This window comes from Panthera onca, chromosome A1, assembly GCF_046562875.1.
Source record: "Panthera onca isolate mPanOnc1 chromosome A1, mPanOnc1 haplotype 2, whole genome shotgun sequence".
In the NCBI taxonomy this organism is placed as follows: Eukaryota; Metazoa; Chordata; class Mammalia; order Carnivora; family Felidae; genus Panthera; species Panthera onca.
Window position 1 is genome coordinate 140,889,884 of NC_138339.1, and position 20,238 is coordinate 140,910,121.

A 20,238-nucleotide genomic window follows, 5' to 3' on the forward strand; every position below is an offset into this window, starting at 1 on the left:
TCGAACTCATGAACCGTGAGAACATGACCTGAGCTGAAGTCGGATGTTTAACGAGTGAGCAACCCAGGTGCTCCAAGAAGAAATTTTAATTACAAAGTCACATGACATCTGTTCTTCATTTGATTAACACTTAAAAATCTTGCCATACTTAAACAGACTAGCTCAATTATACTTCTCAGGGCATTCAGCCCTGAGACCTTGTGTCTTCTTTGATAATGACTGAAATTAACAAATAGAAGTCAAGAAGAAATGCAATGCAAACCTTTCCCAAACTGTTCTCTCCAACAAACTTGGTGACTGCATAAAACAGTATGTACTATACAAGAGACATCAAAGTAAAGAAAGTTATCACGGGTAAAGAAAGGTATTACATTATGTTAAATGGGTCAATTCTCCAAGAAGACATAACAATACTTAATGTGCATGCACCTAATAAAAGAGCCTCAAACTCCATGAGGCAAAACCAAAAGAAATACAAGGAGAAAAAAATAAATCTACTACTAGAGTTGGAGACTTCAACAACTCTCTCTCAAAAATGGACAGATCGATCAGGCAGAACATCAGTAAGGATGTAGTTGAACTGAACAACATTATGAATCAATTGTATATAAGTGAAATCTATAAATTACTTCATCCAAAAAACATCAGAATACACATTTTTCACTAGCCTCCATCAAGACATTCACCAAGATAAATCACATTTGGGCCATAAAACACACAAGTAACAAATATAACAATGAACAGATTTAAAAAACAGAAATCATAAGCAGTATCTGCTGTCAGACCACAATGGAGTTAAATTAGAAATCAGTAACAGAAAGTTAACTGGATAATCCCAAAATACAGCATGATTCAAGTATACACTTTTAAGTAACACAGGAGTCAAAGAATAAACTTCAAGAGAAATTTAAGAATATCTCAAAGTGAAAATGACGTCAGCATCATGGTACTATTATATATCCCTCATTCCATCCCCCACCCAACAACATTCAGCATGACTGATGGACAAAACTGCCTTCAAAGGAAATGTGAAATCCAGCACAGCATGCAAAGAAACCTGGAAGGAGTGTCACCTGTCCACTTGCCAGGTAGCTGGCAAACAGACCTCATTCCTGGCTGTGGACCATAAACCAGGGTCAGCCCTCCTTGCTGTGCTCCCAGGAGCCCCTGGAAAACCCTGACTTAGACAATAACCCACACATGAAAGAGCCTTTGTGAAGGACCAGGTTTTCAGAGAGGCTCCCACACACCACTGGAACAACAACAAAAAAACGTACGTATGAGTTCAGACACACTGGAGGAAGCAAAAGAAAGAGTTTGACTTTACCTGCATCACCCCTTGTCCAAGATGGAACAGCTTTGAGCCAAGGGAGATCTTCCTCAGCCTGTAACTTCTCCTGTGGGGGAAAAGGAAACCATACGAGTGAACAGCTAGCTTCTTCATTTCCCTCTTATTCCTTCCAAAGTAATTAATCATGACTAGGGAGTGGATAGAGCAACAGATAGGGCCCTTGGGAGACACTGGAGGAATAGAGATCCTACAAACTGCATGACAGACTCCATCAAGAAGCTTGCAAATGAGCCACTGGGAATACCTCAACCAAAGAATCCCCAAATTATCTATGTGCACCTTCAGTACTCTATATGCCTCACTACTCATGCCATCACCCTGTGCATCCTCCCAGTGGAGGAAGTGAAAGTAGGCTTTAGCAGATGGCTACAGAGTATGCAGAAAGCCAGCTGAATCTGTGGGACAGACACAGACAACAAACTTAAGCTCTAGCACCATGTTTGAGAAAACAAAAAGGAGGCTGTCAACATTCGGCCCTGGACATTTCAGGATCCACAGAAGGCATACAAGCTTAAGAATTATCCTCAAAAGATAGAAAGAAGCATGGAGCACATGTACCCATATAAGTTCTGAGAAAGCCTCTGAACATCTATTAAGGTTAACAGAAGGTATCTCTCTCCCAAAGTCAGACAGTAAAGACTGGAGAAGGTGACTACTACTTCAAATGCAAAGACAGAAAAACAAAACTTTAAGCAACATGAAAAATTAAGGTAACAGGACATGAATGAAGGATCGTAATATCTTGCATTAACTGAATCCAAAGACAGAGATCTATTATTCACCAGATAAAGAATACCAAAAAAAACAAAAAAAAAAAAGTGTGTCTGAAGGAATGCAGTCTGCTACAAGAAGACACAGAAAGACAATTTGAAAACTCAGAAAACAATACACTAACAAAATATGAAGTTTAACAAAGAGAAAGAAATCATAAAAAAGAATCAAGCAAAAGTCTGGAGCTGAAAAACACAAAGAATGGAATAAGCGAATCAACATCAGACTTCATCAAGAAGAAAGAATCAATGATATTGAAGACAAAAACTTCCAAACTATTCATTTAGAGGGGAACAAAGGAAAAGGAATGGAGAAAATGAATGTTAAGATGAAAACGATAACTAGAGACCAAGATGATTGCATAATGATTAAAGGGGTCAAATTATCAAAAAAATATATCAAAATTATATAAGCACCCAATATCAGAGCACCTAAACATATTAATCAAATACTAACAGATCAGAAGGGATAGACAACACAATAACACTAGGCAACCTTAATACCCCACATTCAACAATGGAAAGATCATTCAGTCATAAAATGAGCAAAGAAACATTGGACTAGAACCATAATTTAGACCAAATGGACATAACAAATATATACAGAACGTTCCATCCAACAGGAACAGAATAAACATTGTTCTCAACTGTATGTGAAATCTCCTTCATCATGGTAGGTTACAAAACAACTCCTAGCAAATTTCAGAAGACAGAAATCATACCAATTTTTTTTCTGACCACAGTGGTATGAAACTAGAAATCAGTTAACAAAAGGAATGATGAAAAATTAACAAATATGTGCAATTTAAATAACACAATCCTTTACAACTGAAGGGCCAAAGAATCACAAAGGAAACAACAAAAAAAAAAAGAAAACACCAAAACAAATTAAAATGTAAACACACATACCAAAATGTAGGAGATGCTGAAAAAGCAATTCTAGGAGAGATGTTTATAGAGGTAAATACCTACATTAACAGAAATATTTCAAGTAAACAATCTAACTTTACACTTCAAAGATATAGAAAAAGAAGAACAAACCAGGTCAATATTTAGTAGGAGGAAGGAAATAACAATGATCAGAGAAGGAACAAAATAGACCAGAAAAACAATAGAAAAGATGAATGAATAAAACTAATATTTTTTTTGAAAAGGTAGGAGACACTATGACTGTTATAAGAGAAATACAAAGGATTATCAGAAACTACTATGAACTAATATAAACCAACAAATTGTATTAACCTAAAGGAAATTAACAAATCCTTATTAACATACAACTTACCAAAAGGTAAGTATGAAGAAAAAGAAAATCTGATCAGACCAAACCTAAATAAGAAGTTTGAAACAGTAACCAAATGTTCCCCAGCAAAGAAAAGCCCAGGATCATATGGTTTCACTGTAAATTCTATCAAATATTTAAAGAATTAACACCAATCCTTCTCAAAGTCTTTCAAATTCTTCCAAAATATTGAAGAGGAGATAATCCCCCATATTCATTTTACAAGACCAGCAATACCCTGATGTCAAAGCAATATAAGGACATGACAAGAAAGTAGACCTAAAGACCAATATCTCTGATAAATATAGATGCAAACCTTCTCAACAAAATGTCAGCAAACTGAATTCAACATCACATTAAAGCAATCATACACCATGATCAAGTCATTTATCCCTGGAATACAGGCTGGTTCAATATATGCAAATCAATAAATATAATACACTGCATTAGTATAATGAAAGATTAGAAGTGGTCTGATCATCTGAGTAGCTGCAGGGAAAGCACCTACAAAATGACAAAATGGTAAATCCTCTCATGATTAAAATAAACACTCACAAATTGGGAATAGAAGGAACATAGCTCAATATTATGAAGTCTACATAGAACTAACCCACAGCTACCATCATATTCAACAGCGAATAAATGAAAACTTTTCCTCTAGGAACATGAACAAGAGAAGGGTGTCCACTTTCACCTTACTATTCAACACAGTACTAGAAGTTCTAGCCAGAGCAATGAGGCAAGAAAAAGAAATAAAAGAAATCCAAATCAGAAAGAAGTACAATTGTCTTTCTTTGCAAGTGCTATGACCTTATATATAGAAAACCCTAAACTGTCCACCAAAAAAACTATTCAGTAAATTGAAGGATAGGAAATCCACATGCAGATATCAGTTACATTGAATATACTAATAATGAAATATCTGAAACAGAAATAAAGAAAATAACCCCCTTATGATACTATCAAAGAACAATAAAATAGTTATGAATAAATTGAACCAAGTAGGTTAGAGATTAGTACACTGAAAACTATAAGACTTTGATGAAAGATAATAAAGAAAACACAAATATAAAGCTATTCCCTGTTCACGGACTGGAAAAAATTATATTTTAAGAATTTCCAAACCGGCCAATGCAACCTACAGATGCAATGCAATTCCTATCAAAATTCTAATGGCATTTTCAAGGAAGGAAGGACGGGAAGAAGAAAAGTGAAAGAAAGAAACAAGAAAGGAAGAAAGAAAGAAAGCATTCCTAAAATGTGTATGAAACCACAAAAGAAACTGAATAGCCAACACATTCTTAAGAGAGAAGGGCAAGCCTGGAGGATTGACACTTCCTGATTTCATACTATGTAGCAAAGCTATAGTAATCAGAATAATATGGTACTGTCATAAAAACAAACACATAGATGAATGAAACTGAACTGAGAGCCCAGAAATAAAACCTCACGTACACAGTAAATTAATGGGTGACAAAGGAGCTCAGAATAGTCAATAAGGAAAGGAAAGCCTCTTCCACAAATAATAGAGATAGTCACATGCACAAGAATAAAACTAGACCCCTATCTTATAACACTTACAAAAATTATTCAAATAAATAAAAGACTAAAATTTAAGTCCTGAAACTGTAAAACTCCTTCACATAAACAAAAAGAAAAAGCTCTACGGCACTGGCGTTGGCAATGATCTTGTGGATACGACACCCAACACACAGGGAATAAAGAAAATGTTAGGGAAACTACGTTTAAAAAAGCATCTGCACAGCAAAAGCGGGGAAAAAAACATCAACAAAATGAAAATACAACCTACAGTATGGAAGAAAATATTTGCAAATCCTATTTGTGAAGGGATTAATATTCAAAATATATAAAGAACTCATACATCTCAATCCCAAAAATACAATCTAATTTAAAAAATTGGCAGAGGACATAACTAGACACTTTCACAAAGTAGACATGCAAATGGCTGACAGGTACATAAAGAAGGGCCCAACATTACTAATCAGCAGGGAAATGTAAATCAAAATCACAATGCAGTATTACCTCATGCCTGTTAGGATGGCTATTATCGAAAAAAGTCAAGATACAAGTATTGGCAAGGATATGGAGAAAAGGGGATGACTTTGTTCACTATTGCTGGGAATGTCAATTGGTATAATCACCAAAGAAAACAGTATGGTGGTTCCTCAAAAAACTAAAAGTAGAACTACCATATGATCTAGAAATCCCACTTCTAGGTATATATCCAAAGGAAATGAAAATAGGATCTTGAAAAAGCATCTGCATGTTCACATTCATAGCAGCATTATTCACGATAGCCAAGACATGGAAATAACGTTAATTGTCCATTAACAGACAAATGAAAAAAGAAGAGGTGAGATGTATAAATACACACACACATACATACAAACATACACAATGGAGTATTATTTAGTCATGACAAAGAGCAACATCTTGCCATTTCCAACAAGACAGATGGATCTTAAGGGTACTAAGTGAAATAGACCAAACAGAGAAAGACAAGTAGTGTATGGTATCACTTACATGTGCAATCTAAAAAAGCTTCTCACAGAAACAAAGAGTAGAGTGGTGTTTACCAGGGGCAAAGGGGGTGGAAAGGGATGGAGAAATGCTGGTCAAAGAGTATAAACTTCCAGTTATACGACAAGTTCTGCCAATTTCAAGTACAGCATGGTGATTACTGTTAGTAATACTGTATTATAAACAAGTTGGTAAGAAAATATTCTAAATTGTTCTCACCACAAAAAAAAGGTGTTAACTATGTGATGAAAATATCAATTAACACTATGGTGGGCTCATTTTGCAATATATAGGTGTATCAAATCAATACATTTTGTACCTTAAATTTACATGGTGTTATAAATTCTATGTCAAAGCAATGGAAAATTCAACTATTCTTTTTTTTTAATTTTTTTAATGTTTTATTTTTGAGAAAGAGAGTTATGAGTGGAGGAGGGGCAGAGAGAGAGAGAGAGAGACACAGAATCTGAAGGAGGCTCCAGGCTCTGTGCTATCAGCACAAAGCCCAATGTGGGGCTCGAAACCATGAGCCATGAGATCATGACCTGAGCTGATGTTGGATGCTTAACCGACTGAGCCACCCAGGCACCCCCCAACAATTCTTAAAAATGAAGAAGCCAAGGGGTGCCTGCCAACACTCAGTTGGCTGAGTGTCCAACTCCAGCTCAGGTTATGATGTCATGGCTCATAGGTTCAAGCCCGGCATCGGGCTCTCTGCTGTCAGTGCAGAGCCCGCTTCAGATCTTCTGTCCCCTCTCTCTGTGCCCCTCCACCGGTCATGCTCTGTCTCTCTCTAGCTCATGCAAAAATAAACAAATAAACATTAAAAAAAATTGAAGAAGCCAATAACCTAATTTAAAAGTGGGTAAAAGACCTTAACAGATACCTCATCAAAGAAAATATATAGATTGTAAATAGGCATATAAAAAGGTGTTCCACATCATACGTCATAAGGGCAATGCAAGTTAAAACAATGAGACATTTCTGTAAACCTATCAGAATGCCCAAAATCTGGGACACCAACACTACCAAATGCTGATGAGGATGTGGAACAACAAACAGGAATTCACATCCACTGCTGGTGGGAATGTCGAGTGGTCCAGACACTTTGGATGACTATTTGGTGGTTTCTTACACAACTCCACACATTTACTATATGATCCAGCAATTACACTCCTTGGCATTTACCCAAAGGAGCTGAAATCTTATATCTGCAGAAAAACTACACATGAATGTTTAGAACAGTTTTATTCCTAAATGCCAAAAGATGGAAAAAACGAAGGTGTCCTTCAGTATATGAATTATACATAAACTATGATCCACCTAGACAATGGAATATTATTGAGTGGTAAAAAGAAATGAGCTGTCAGGGTTCCTGGATGGCTCAGTTGGCTGAGCATCTGACTCTTGATTCCAGCTCGGGCGGATGCAAGTATCATGGGATAGAGCCTGCATCAGGCTCCACGCTGAGCCTGGAGCCTGTTTAAGATTTTCTCTTTCCCTCTTCCCCCTCCCCCCCTTTCACTTACACTGCTTGTGCTCATTCTCTCTCAAAAAAAAAAAAAAAAAAAAAAAAAGAGCTGTCAAACCATTAGTACATGGAGGATCCAAAAATGCATACTAATAAGTCAAAGAAGCCAATGCAAAAGGGTACATACCATGCAATTCCAACTGTATGACATCCTGGAAAAGGCAAAACTACAGACACAATAAAAAGATCAGTGGTTTCCAGGGAGCAGGTGGCAAAGAAACTAGTTTGCAGGGCAGAGAGGACCTGTAGGGAAGTAAAATTGCTCTATAGAATACCGTAATAATGGATATAACTCATCATACATTTGTCCCAAACCTACAAGATATACAACACCAAGAGTTAACCCTAAAGTAAACTTACAGACTTTACATGAGTATGATGTGTCATTGTAGGTTCAACCTTGGTTTAAAATAAATAAAGTACCATTCTAGTAGGTGTTATTGATAATGCAGGAGGCTATGCATGTGTGGGGTCAGAAGGTATACAGATGGGAAATATGTACCTTCCTCTAAACACTGTTATAAAGCTAAAATTTCTCTTTAAAAAATTAGTCTTTAAAACAGTATGTACTTACTTAATTTAGGTATGCTTCAAACTTTTTCCCCTCCCCCATTCAACAAACTAAATTAGATTTAGTCTGATACTATTCAACTTTTATTATAATATGAACCCTTCTTTTGCCAATTAACTTTCACCTTGCCTCCTTTACTTTTTGCCCAAGTACTAGTATTATTTCAGTAATTTTTGCTGCTCAAATATGCAAAGACTCTCCCCTGGTGCAAAATAAATAAAAGCAGATTTCCCCAATGTTGAATTATTTATTAAACAGAGTATTTTGTATTCAGAGTTTAACTACCTTTGCCTATCATATTCATTATAGGACAACTTCAGCCATGTCATTTAAGAAGTGTGTATTAAATACTTGAATTTATTAATGATGGAATTCTGAAAGTTGCAATAGGATTGAGGAAGTCATTTAGTCACACTGGGTCTGAATTTTCTCTAAATGAGAAATCAAAGTCACTGACTAGGACAAGACAATGTCTAAGGTGGAATCCACACCTAATGTTCTCTGCTAGGAATCTAACTTTGGTGATGTTCAGTTACTGGAAATGCAATCAACCAAGATCTGACCACTGTAGTTCCCTAGCTCAGACTTTGGTCAAAAAGGCAGAATATAATTAAGATGATTTAAAATGCACTACACATGGAAGAGACATTAGTTAGCCTGGAAGGGGCTAGGAAGGTCAAGGAGAACAAAATGTGCGGGCAACCATATTTAATAAAGATCTAACCCCACAAATGCAACAGGATAAGAGGAGACTATGAAAGGCTACAAGGCAAACCCTGAAGTTTTAAAGTAACCTGATCATCCTTTTTTATTCTGAGAATTAGTGAAAGATAAATACTTTTAAATTTTTGATGGTTTCAAGTTAGAAATACATTTAGATATGTAATTTCCCTAAACGAGCCTTGAAAATTTAGCACTCCTACCTGCATATGGTCAACTCCTGAATGCTTGCTTTATCATAACAGATTTGTGCATCTTCTCTAAAAATTACAAGAGCAAATTGTTAGACCTTTCTCATAAGTCTGTATCATCCATGAAACTGCACAGCAAGTGGGGAATATTTTGAAAATCTTAAGGATGGTGTGACTATGACTTTTTCTAGGTGGTTCCAGTGTTTTACAAGCATACCTCTTCTCTCATTCAGAAAAGTTTGTTCAGGATCCGATTCCCTGCCTACTTTACTCTATCAAATGAAATATTGTCATTTCTTCAATTTCTTACACCTGTATCATTTTCAGGAATTCAAAAATCAAATAGCACAGATTTCTGTATTACCCTCTTGGATTCTTAAAGTACTTTACTCTTTTCTTTCTTTCTTTCTTCCTTTCTTTCCATCTTTTTCTTTTTTTTTTTTTTCATCTCTTCCTTCCTTTCTCTTTCTTTCTTTCTTTCTTTCCTTATTTCTTTCTTCCTTTCTTTTTTTCTTCTTTCTTTCTTTCTTTTCTTAAAGGAAGGTACCAGCCTGACTGAGTGGCCAAAAACCCACAAAACAGGAAACTGTATCACCTGACTTGGGCAATTAATCTGGATAAAGTCATATTTCTGCTGTCTTGGTGATGAAATATTAATTAACTTATCACTGCAATTCTTTTTTTATAATTTTTTAATGTTTATTTATTTTTGAGAGAGAGAGAGAGAGAGAGAGAGAGAGAGAGAGAGCAAGCATGAGCAGGGGAGGGGCTGAGAGAGATAGAGACTTAGAATCCGAAGCAGGACCCAGGCTCTGAGCTGTCAGCACAGAGCCCAACGCGGGGCTTGAACTCACAGACTATGAAATCATGACCTGACCTGAAGTCAGACACTTAACCAACTGAGCCACCCAGGCACCCCAACACTGTAATTCTTTACAAAAGTTTTAGTTTAATGTGTTTGAGGGCGCTCATAAACCTTTTCAAATTTTATGCAAAATTGGGTTGGTACAGGGATTCCTTAACTGTCACCAGATTCTCAGTCATCACTCAATCCCACAAAAAAATCAAGAACCACAATGAAGGAAATATACACCATTAATTTTTAAAATTTTTCAAGTTTCTACTAAACTATCTGAACTAACACAACCAAAACAATTAAACATACAAATATTATTCTAGCATTCATCAGGAAGATGAATGCTTACACATTAACTCCAATGAGATAATAATCAACCATAGTAATTTCTCATACATTAATTTCTCAGCTTTGATTCGGTTGTTTGTGGAAAGTACATACTAGTTTCAAAGGAAAAAGTAGATGAGAAGTGATAAAGCACAAGAGAAAGCATGAGGTTGGCATTCCAAAATTTATTTGGGTTAAAACTATCTTCCTAGTTCTTAAATAAAGGACCAGCTTCACCATTTGTGAGTAACTTAAACTGCTCCACCTAATTGTCATGACATTCCTGCAGCAGGTCCTTACTCTCACCTCACAGAGGAGTAAAGTCAGTGATGCTAAGTTTCTTGCCCAAGATCACACATATCCCTGTCCTGCAAATAACCAATCACATTCCCCAGAGTAGTAAGAACTCCCAGTGTCCATATTTGTACTGTCGTTTGACACAGGGCTATTCAGCTGATCACTAGGATATGTGTTACCACAAGCTGCCATGTTTACTTCACTGGCATATAAGCTATAGGGTGGATACCCTTCTGCTTTCTTGTAGACCCTCACAGGTATGTGTATAGTAGGGGGCACAATTAGAGCTGCTTCACGGGCCTGTGACCTGTACAGTCTCACAAAACCCTGTAGAGATGGTCCCTGTGCGTCATTTAACACTCTGCTACAGCCATCATGAAATGCTTAATAATTTTTCAACTAATTACTCTTCATTTTCATTTTGCATTGGCCCTGCTAATTATGTAGCTAGGCCTGAGCACAATATAAGTATTGGCATATATATAATTGTATTGGTATGCATAAAGATACTGATAAAAATTGATGATTTCAATGATTATCCACATGAGCTAATATGGCAGGAAGACCTAATACAACGTTAACAGGTATCCTTAAAAAATCATGGAAGATAAGAATATTCTCCTCTCCCTTATAAATGGTTTAGGTTTGCCTATGACAAGAGAAGTGTATTAATCTGTAAAGAGATTCCTACACCAGTTTAAGATAAAGTTTATGTTCTAGTTTATCATAGTGAATATGCATGTAGTTGCATCACATAATAGTGGTTTTTTTTTTTTTTAGGTTTATTTATTTTGAGAGAGAGAGCGCGCATGCAAGTGGGAAAAGGGCAGAGGGAGAGAGAGAAAGGATCCCAACCAGGTTCTGCACTGTCAGTGTAGAGCCCGACACAGGCCCCGAACTCACGAACCGTGAGATCATGATCTGAGCCGAAGTCGGACACTTAACCCACTGAGCCACCCAAGTGCCCCTATCACATAATAGTTTTTTATCTCATGTGATAAACTTTACCGGTTTGTGGGGAAATTAAATATTTTCATCTTTTAACAAAATATTCCCAGTTCAAATTAGTTCCGTGAATAAAATTACCTTCATCACCAACACTGGCCTCAGACATTTCACGTCATCTTGTGAAATTCATAAATGAAGTATGACAGGCCAAAAGTAGTGTCACGACTTTAAAAACTTAAGAAAATGAACATCCAGACTATTTTACACAGCAGTTTCCAGCCGTGTCTATGGTACTGCTATTTTGGACTGTGTGACGATGCAAGTGGAGGAAACGGTGGTAAGAAAATTTTCTGGTAAGGTTTTGTGTCTTCTAACCAGACTATCCTAATTATAGTAAGATTCAATGCAACAATTCTGAAGTTTAGATGAAGGCGATAAAAGGCTTTGGAAGCTTGGGGAAAGTATCGCTGTCTGGGTCCTACTCATCAAATTCTGACTTAAGGGGTCAATAACGCAGGCTGAGAATCAGATCAGGGTATTTTAAAACCTCTAAGTATGGCTAAGACACTGCTTTCAGTGCTATGATGAATAAAAGAAAAGGAGATGCTGTTCTAGTTTACATAAAAATCCAGCTCACGCTGTAACTGCTAAAACTAGAGCTACCTCCTTATAGATGTGTCTGAAATGAACAAATGCTCAACACCAGTCACACCCATTTCTGGCATATACCCAAATACACATCAAGTCAGTAATCTGCCCTGAAATGCACTCTAATACCTCTAAGACATAATGCACCATTGACTTTAGTATTGGGGGAAGTTTCGTAAGTTCTTTTAACTTGATTCCCCAAGGATCAGTGGTCCCTAAGAACGTAAACCAACGTTACTGGAATATTATTTCTAAGCAGACAAAGGAATCTTGGAAAAATAAAAACTAGTGTTGTTATTCTTCACTAAAAGGTTGTTTGGATCAATCTTAAGCCAAGACGAGAGAAACTGGTTATTGCCGTATTCAGTCTAATGCTTTTGACAAAACCCAGGAACAGAAGCTCACATTCCATTTGTTCCAAAGGGCCTTCTGGGTTGCTTAAAATACCTTTATTATTCTTGGGCCTGGTATAAGACATGTTCATTTCTCACATATTACTGTGAGGTTAATTTTTGCAATACAAAGACCCACTCATTGAAATCTACAAATAAAATAGCACTAATAGGTAGTGTACAATAGTCTTAATTTGAATAATATTGCTTCAAAATAACTTAAAGATCTAATTCAGTTGTATAGAATGTGAAATTTCAGCAGATCTCACTTTTTTTCAAACATACTGTGTCTGACCACTTTCAAAAAATTTTCATTTATATAACTTACTGTTTTTCCTAACTTTGAATGTTCTTAGCGAACTGAACATTCTCATATTTTTGTGCTTCTCTCTTGATAAAATTTGCTCAGGGGAAGTTTCCACTGCATTGAACATGCAAATCCGCATTTCCCCTTTGAAAACTTCAGGCATATTTATAGTCTTCTTTAGTGGAAAGAGGTGCCATGACAATACTTGCTGGTCGAGAGAAAAGAAGGAAGGGAGGAAGGCGAGGAAAAGAATATCAATAACAACATAAGTGAGTTCCCTCAAGGCAACTAGAAGGTATATCAATGGGTGACAAGGGTCTCAATGGACTGGCAGATGGGTGAACATCCACAGAACGCGGCAAACAGAAGGCGGGCCCATAGCATATACAGTTTAACACTGAGTACCCCGTAATCTTAAATTGGCTTCATACCCCATAACTTTGGAGACCAAAACAGTGTGTCTGAATCCGACTCCGTGCACTCACACAGGAGACCCATTGAGAACTGTATTCCCACATCTTGTGGGGAAACATGCTTCTCTATAACTGTAAGGTTATCATGTTCTGTGATATGTTAATAGGATAAAAGACATACTTACTAAGAAGGGCACAAAAAAGGAACAAGGTAGCCTTTTTATTTTCTGTAAGTGACCCAATCTTCCTCCTTCTGAGAAACATAAGCAGAATTCAAGTTGGCTTAATAATTTCAGCTCTTTCCAGTTAAAACCTTTTCTGCCAGGCTTTTATGGATAAAGCCTTCACAGGTTACTATCTTTTCCTCCCCTTATTCTCCCTAAAAGAAGGCTAAGTGGAGCTCAGATAACCTCAGGGTGGCGGAAAAGGGAGCCTCATCTTCTGTTCTGACCAGTTTTTCTAATAAGGATTATAAATTATACATGATTTCAAATTTAAAACATTTTCTTACAGCAGGGGAGTAAAAAATATTCATTACTGGTTAAAGGGATTATAACTCCTATTTCTATTAATTTCCATGTAAAAAGACTTAAAAATGTCATCTGTGCTCTATAAAAAGGCGCCACAGTGGTTGAGTGCCATTGACCTCATTGCAAACTTCCCTTTATTAGACTACAAATTTAGTGGAAGCAGCAGCAACAATGATCTCCCTGAAAGTGTTTTTCTTTCTGTTATGTGTACTTGGGGGTAAATCTTACAATCTCAGAGCTGTCATTATGAAAAATAAGGTACAATTACTCAGAATTGACCCTTTCAAGCTCATGAAAAAGTTCCCGTTCCTATATCCAGTCACGTGGGTATCCACAATAGACGTGAAATGCTGATTCTGAAAAAGCATCAAGTTCTAACAGCAAGAAAAAGCTTTATGTCAAATGGATTCAAAAGCATATGACAGAGAAGAGATAGAAAGTTCTGACAAACTGACCAATTGAGTGCTAGACAATTTCTAAATCCTACCACAGCAAAATGACAATTTCTCATCGGAAGTTTCTACCTAAAGAGAGAATTCAGCAAGAATGAATTGGCACAGACAAAGAACAGAAATAACACACACTAGGCTATGTCAACACATCCTTTGGGTCAGATTAAAATGTAAGGCTACAAATAAATAATGTTTTTAAAATGTGTTCTACTAACAGATTTATTGCCTGAGGGATTATCCTAAGAAAGAAGGACTAATGATATACTTTTATTGGAGATCATGAACATCTTCATCAATTATTGAAAAACAACAACTATTGTTAGTTCAAGCTCTCCCAATGAGGAAACCAAGATTTTTACATGACAACCTCTGAAGAAAACTGAATGTGTTCTATTAATATTGTTGCACAAATTTCGACTATGAGTTTGAAATCAGGAAATTCGACAATGCATTGTAATTAAAAGTACCAGGTATATAAAAGCCGCTTTTAATATTTAATTTTGCATTGTAATCTAACATGAAATTAAAATACCAACAATCCATTCTCAGTTTCTGCACTCACTGAAGTAATAGTAGCTGTATTATTGCAGCAGCTACAATGAACAACAAAAATCTGTTCTCCTTTCCCAGGGAAGAATAGCAGCATTATGTCCGTGGTGTCTCTGTGGCTTTTACTGAATAAAGGCGATAAATTTAGCTTTTCATTGGGTCAGTTTACTGCACCCTGCACACTGTTTAGGGAAAGGATTTGTGTTACAACTCTATTTCTCTCACAATATTTTTTTTTCTCTGTGTATTTTATGTATTTGTGTTTTGGTCTTTTCCATCTCTGCTTAGATCTTCCCCCCCCCCCCCCAGTGGAGACGGATATGTGTGTATGTACTCATGCGCGCACACACACACACACACACACACACACACACACACAGTTCTGATTCCTGAAACACAAACCATGGTCAATCTAAGGACATCACAGATCACAGACAGAATTTGAAATAAAGATCACACCTCACTTTCTCTATCTGAGCTCTATCTACAGCCATGGAAGGCTTCAGAAAACTACAACGTCCGTCCTATCCAGCAATTTCTCTTAACTATTTCTGGAGAAGTATGGGGAAATCTTTCCAACTATAAATCAACAAATTGTTTATGTCAATAGAGAGATGTGCAATGGCTTTTTCATTTTAGACAATGTTCTCTTTCCTTCCTAATTATTTTAGTGTATAGAGTGACCTCACCATTGTATTCTATTTAAAAAGGCAACCAAGTTCCTAACCAAGTTCCTTATCCAGATGAAAGCCCAACTATTGGCATACTGTTTGTATAACACTCACTTTAAAGGCTTTATCCAACTACTTCTATACTTGTAGGAATACAGAGTATTATTTTTCTATTTCTAAAATATATTTATAGGCTTTACATATTATTTTTCATATTGGTTTTTCCACTCAATTTGTTCTTGAAGATTATTCCATGTTCATGCAAACAGACCTACCTCATCTTTTAACCTCATTTGCTCTCTTCCAGAACACAGAGGAACTATATTTTAACCATTCTATTATGATGAATATCTCTGTAGCTTTCAAATTACTGTTATTTCCGTGAGTACAACAAGAAACATTCATGTTTTGTGTACTTACACAAATGTTTTATTCTAATGGAACAGTGGAATTACTGGATTCTAATTTGTGAAAATTTTTATCAATTCTAATACAGGATGACAAATCACTCTCCATGTTGGCTGTAATGTTCACTTCCACTGACAGCAAAGACTTGGTGTTTCTCAACTACGAAGATAGCAGCTCAATGTCTAAATATCTTCTACATTATTCACTTGAACCCACATGGATTTTTTTTAAATTAGAATTCCTGTTGGCAGGATATGCTTAATTTTTCCACAACAACCGATTCTCCCTATTGTCTTATACCTTCCTGTTATGTGTAGGCATTTGAGGATGTTATCTATGCCCAGAATGATGCCCTAAGTTATCATCCAAAACAGGCCATATTTAAGAGAAAATCCAAATAGGGGGCAGGGGTGGACTCTAGAACAACAGACACAAATCTGGATCGCCCTAAGCAAATTGGCAAATATGGTCACCCTACATATCTTAAATAGCGATCTTATTTTTAATCCCACCTCCCCCAGCACTAGAGGTGTTCAGTATCTCCACATACATTTGCCATTTGTATTTCCTGTCCTATAAATCGCTTATAATGTGCGCCCAACTTTCTATTAGTTCATGTTTTTTCCTTAAATTTTAGGGATTCTTTTTACATCATGTCTCATTTTATTGGTTTAATAGGTTGTTCATTTTCCTTGTTTCTCTGGTGCTTGCCTTTCTGTCTAGCTTTATGATGGCTTATGTCAAATTAAAATTTTAAAATCTAATGTTACATTATTTATGTATTTTTCACACACATACGTACACACATATACACATACATATATATTTTTACATTATATATTCTCTATTTTATATATATATTTTACATCTGGAAGGATGTATACCAAAGTATCAATTGTAGCTATTTCTAGCTAGTAATTTTTATCTTATATAATATCATTTTTCAAGTTTCATGAAATAAACACATTCTATTAAAAAATTAACGAATCTGCAGGTAGGTCCCATTGTGTAATACTATGTCTCCTCACACAATGATGATACCCTTACCACCCGAAGATTTCCACCTGAAATCATCTTTGTCCAATTCACTCCCAATAATTCACTCCCACTAAGATTAACCACCTGAGGAAACTGAAGTCAACACACTTGCTTTACATATGATGTCATCAGAGCCTTCTGAGCCATCCTCCCCCCACCTTTCTTTCTAGTTGATGCTACTTGCTCTTAGGCTGATCCTATGTAATTTAGCTCTCACAGCTCAGGATTTCACAGGGGTTTTTCCCCATCAAATCAGTCTTTCTCTAACCTCCTTTTCCTCCAATATAATTAACGCATTAGTTGGATCTAGTTTTATTTGTCTTTAATTGTTTTTCCTCAGATAAATTACTCTGAAGAGACAAGCGTTTCTACACCACCCCCCATACACAAACAATTGGATGGCTCATTCTGTCTCCATACAGTGTCAGTAATCTAAGATTAGGGAATTCTGTAACCTCAGATCTCAAATGGTAACAGATGTATCCATTTTATTTAAAGGCATTCACTACAACATTTTATAGCTAAACTGTAAGCCGTCAGACTGGGAAGCAAATACAAATACTCTTAATCTTTACCAGCCTCGCCTGTTTTTTGGTTTTTGTTGTTGTTGTTGTTGTTGTTGTTGTTGTTGTTGTTGTTTTCATTTGGGTAGGAAAGCCAAATTGGTTAAAAATGAATGCTCCCATTTTCACGGCTTGTCTTCCATTTTAAATATAGCTATCTGTCCACATAACTGGGTAAGTTCAAGATTGGCCTAGCTACTGTTGTTCCGGTATTCACTGAAGGATATATATGGGAGTACCATGGAAACAAATGATATATTTAATACTATATCCTGATCAAACCAATCTTCAATCACCTAATGTACATATACCACCTGTTATATTGACAAATTTCCCTGAGATGTATGAAACTAATGTAATAGATTTTAAAATACCTTTTGCCCCCATCAATCCATCAGTCATTTTTGAGAGAAGGAAACAGCAAAATTAGTAAACATTCTTTGGCATCATTTATATAGACTCTGATTTGGAAAAACTACTCCTGCCTCGTTCATCTTGTAGTGATAAATTTCTAGGGAAGAAAACATCCAGTAAAACTCATTTATCACCAAGACCTTAAAATGAAAAATGACAACCCTGGGAAGAAAGTTTCTCACGAAGGTAATTTCTGGAACAAGAGGGCTACTATGATGACATCTAACAGTGCAGCCCTTCCTCACTTTTCTGTTGCCAAGGATTCTGAATGGAGTTGAAAGTGCTTATATCCCTCATCAAACAGTTTTGGAACTATAATGTCATTGACCCTGACTACACATAACAGAAATCCTGAGACCACGTGGGTGATGATACTAAGGTGAAATAATGATCTTTCTTTCCAGGTTCTTACTAATCTTCACATGTCTAAGAACATGATAGCAGGTGACTCACAGAAGTTCAGAACAAACCTCGCCCTATATCCATATGCCAGCGGAAAGTAATTAGGTCCAAACGGACTGTCACTTGTCTCAGTAAGAGAGAGTGTGGGGAGACAGAGATACAGTCAAAGTAAAGGGAGATGGCTTTTTAATAATCATAAGTAACCAAAGTCATAAAGATAAAATACCAGGGACTATTAATTGCAGTAATTCAATGTCTTCTAAAACTCAAACCTTGGTCAAAAACTCTGCAATTACATTAAGAACAAGTATCATTTTCCAAACACTTTAAGCCACAACTCTGTTATTTTCAAAGCTAGGTATCCATTAAATAGGCATTATACATGATGACTGACTCCAGTACCCTCCTTCAATTCGAGCTTGTTTGAACTACCACATACAGAAATCTATTAGGAATAACATTCTACAACCTATCCAGCTTATGGAAGCATGTCTCTCTTTGGGAAGCTTATTAAAAATGTCACCTTGGACAACCAGATGGCATTCTTTCTCCACATCCCTAACCAGTCAACATTTGAGGCAAATCAGAATGGTTTGCTAAGCACCATCGCTCTTGTTTCTTAGGGTAAACATACCATTCACCTGGACAGAGTCCAGAAGTGAGAAGTAAAATAAATCCTTTGGCTGGATAGATGGAGAGAGGAAGGAGCTGGTAAGAGTTGGAAAGAGTTAAGGAGTTCAGACTGCTGCATTAATGAGAACTAAGTGGAGATGATCTTCTCCATTCCTTCTCTCTCCCTTTATCTTGAGGTAAACACATTCATACAGTAGATCCTAATGCAGCATTTTAGTCTCATTCATGTTCACTAAGTAATATTTATAATATGGTACTAATAAAATTACCCCCAGTTAACCCAGAGATAAGTCCTACTACATATTTGATATGTCATTCAATATTGTTCCTATTTATATAGAGAATGTGCATTTAACGGTTGACAGATTTGGAATTATGTTCCAAATACAACTTTTGTACTCTGTGGGTCATGAGCATTTTTCCATGTGATGTTCCCCCAATTTTAATTTATATGATAAATTTTACAGTATTTCTTTATTGGATCCTTACATCATTCCCCATTTTCACTATTATAAACATGACTGAAATTATTACAATCATGTGTACCACCTCATTATACTCTTATAACAGCAGACACCAATATATATGTTAATGCTATTGATACACTAATATTTTTGGAGAGCTTTTAAAAAATATTGGCACCTGGGGTTCACCACCGAAGATTCAGATTTGATTGATCCAGGATGAAACCCAAGTTTCTCTGGCTTTTCAAAGTTCCCTAGGTGATTCAAGGGGGCAGTCAAGGCAGAGGCAGATATGTGTTATTAGCAAGTGGACATCCTTAATCGCAATACTAATTCACACACCTCCAGCATTTTGCAAAATTGCCTACTCTGCCCAACATTGCAAACTGGCCTCATTTGAATCTTTGTCAAATAGGTGACAATGGTTTCTCATTATCTTCTCATTTTTGATTCCTAGTGAGACTAAACATTTTTCAAGTATTTACTACCCATTTGTCATTTCCCTTTTATGAATCACCTCTTTATATTCCCTGTCCATTTGTTCAGTTGCAATGTTCAAGTTTTTATTATTGTAAACAATCATTCATGAGAATTAATTATTCTGCCAAGGAGAGCAAATTTACCATTTATCTTTTAATTTTGTTGATGGAGGGTATATGAAAATGTGAAATAATTAAATCTATTTTTAGATTGTTTTTCATTATTTTTATCCTTGTTTAAATCACATGTCAGCTGATGTCACTAAAAATCAAAAGAAAAGCATACATCACTAAATTCATTTTCTTAGTCACTTCAAGACTTGAGTTTCCATTGTTTTAGTTCAGTTTAATGATTATCTTACCATCTTGGTTGGGCAATTGTTGTGTTTTGGGGGGTTGTTGTTGTTGTTGTTATTGTTGTTTTGAGAGAGAGAGAGAGAGAGAGAGAGCTTGTGGGAGCCAGGCAGAGGGGCAGAAATAGAGAAAGCGAGAG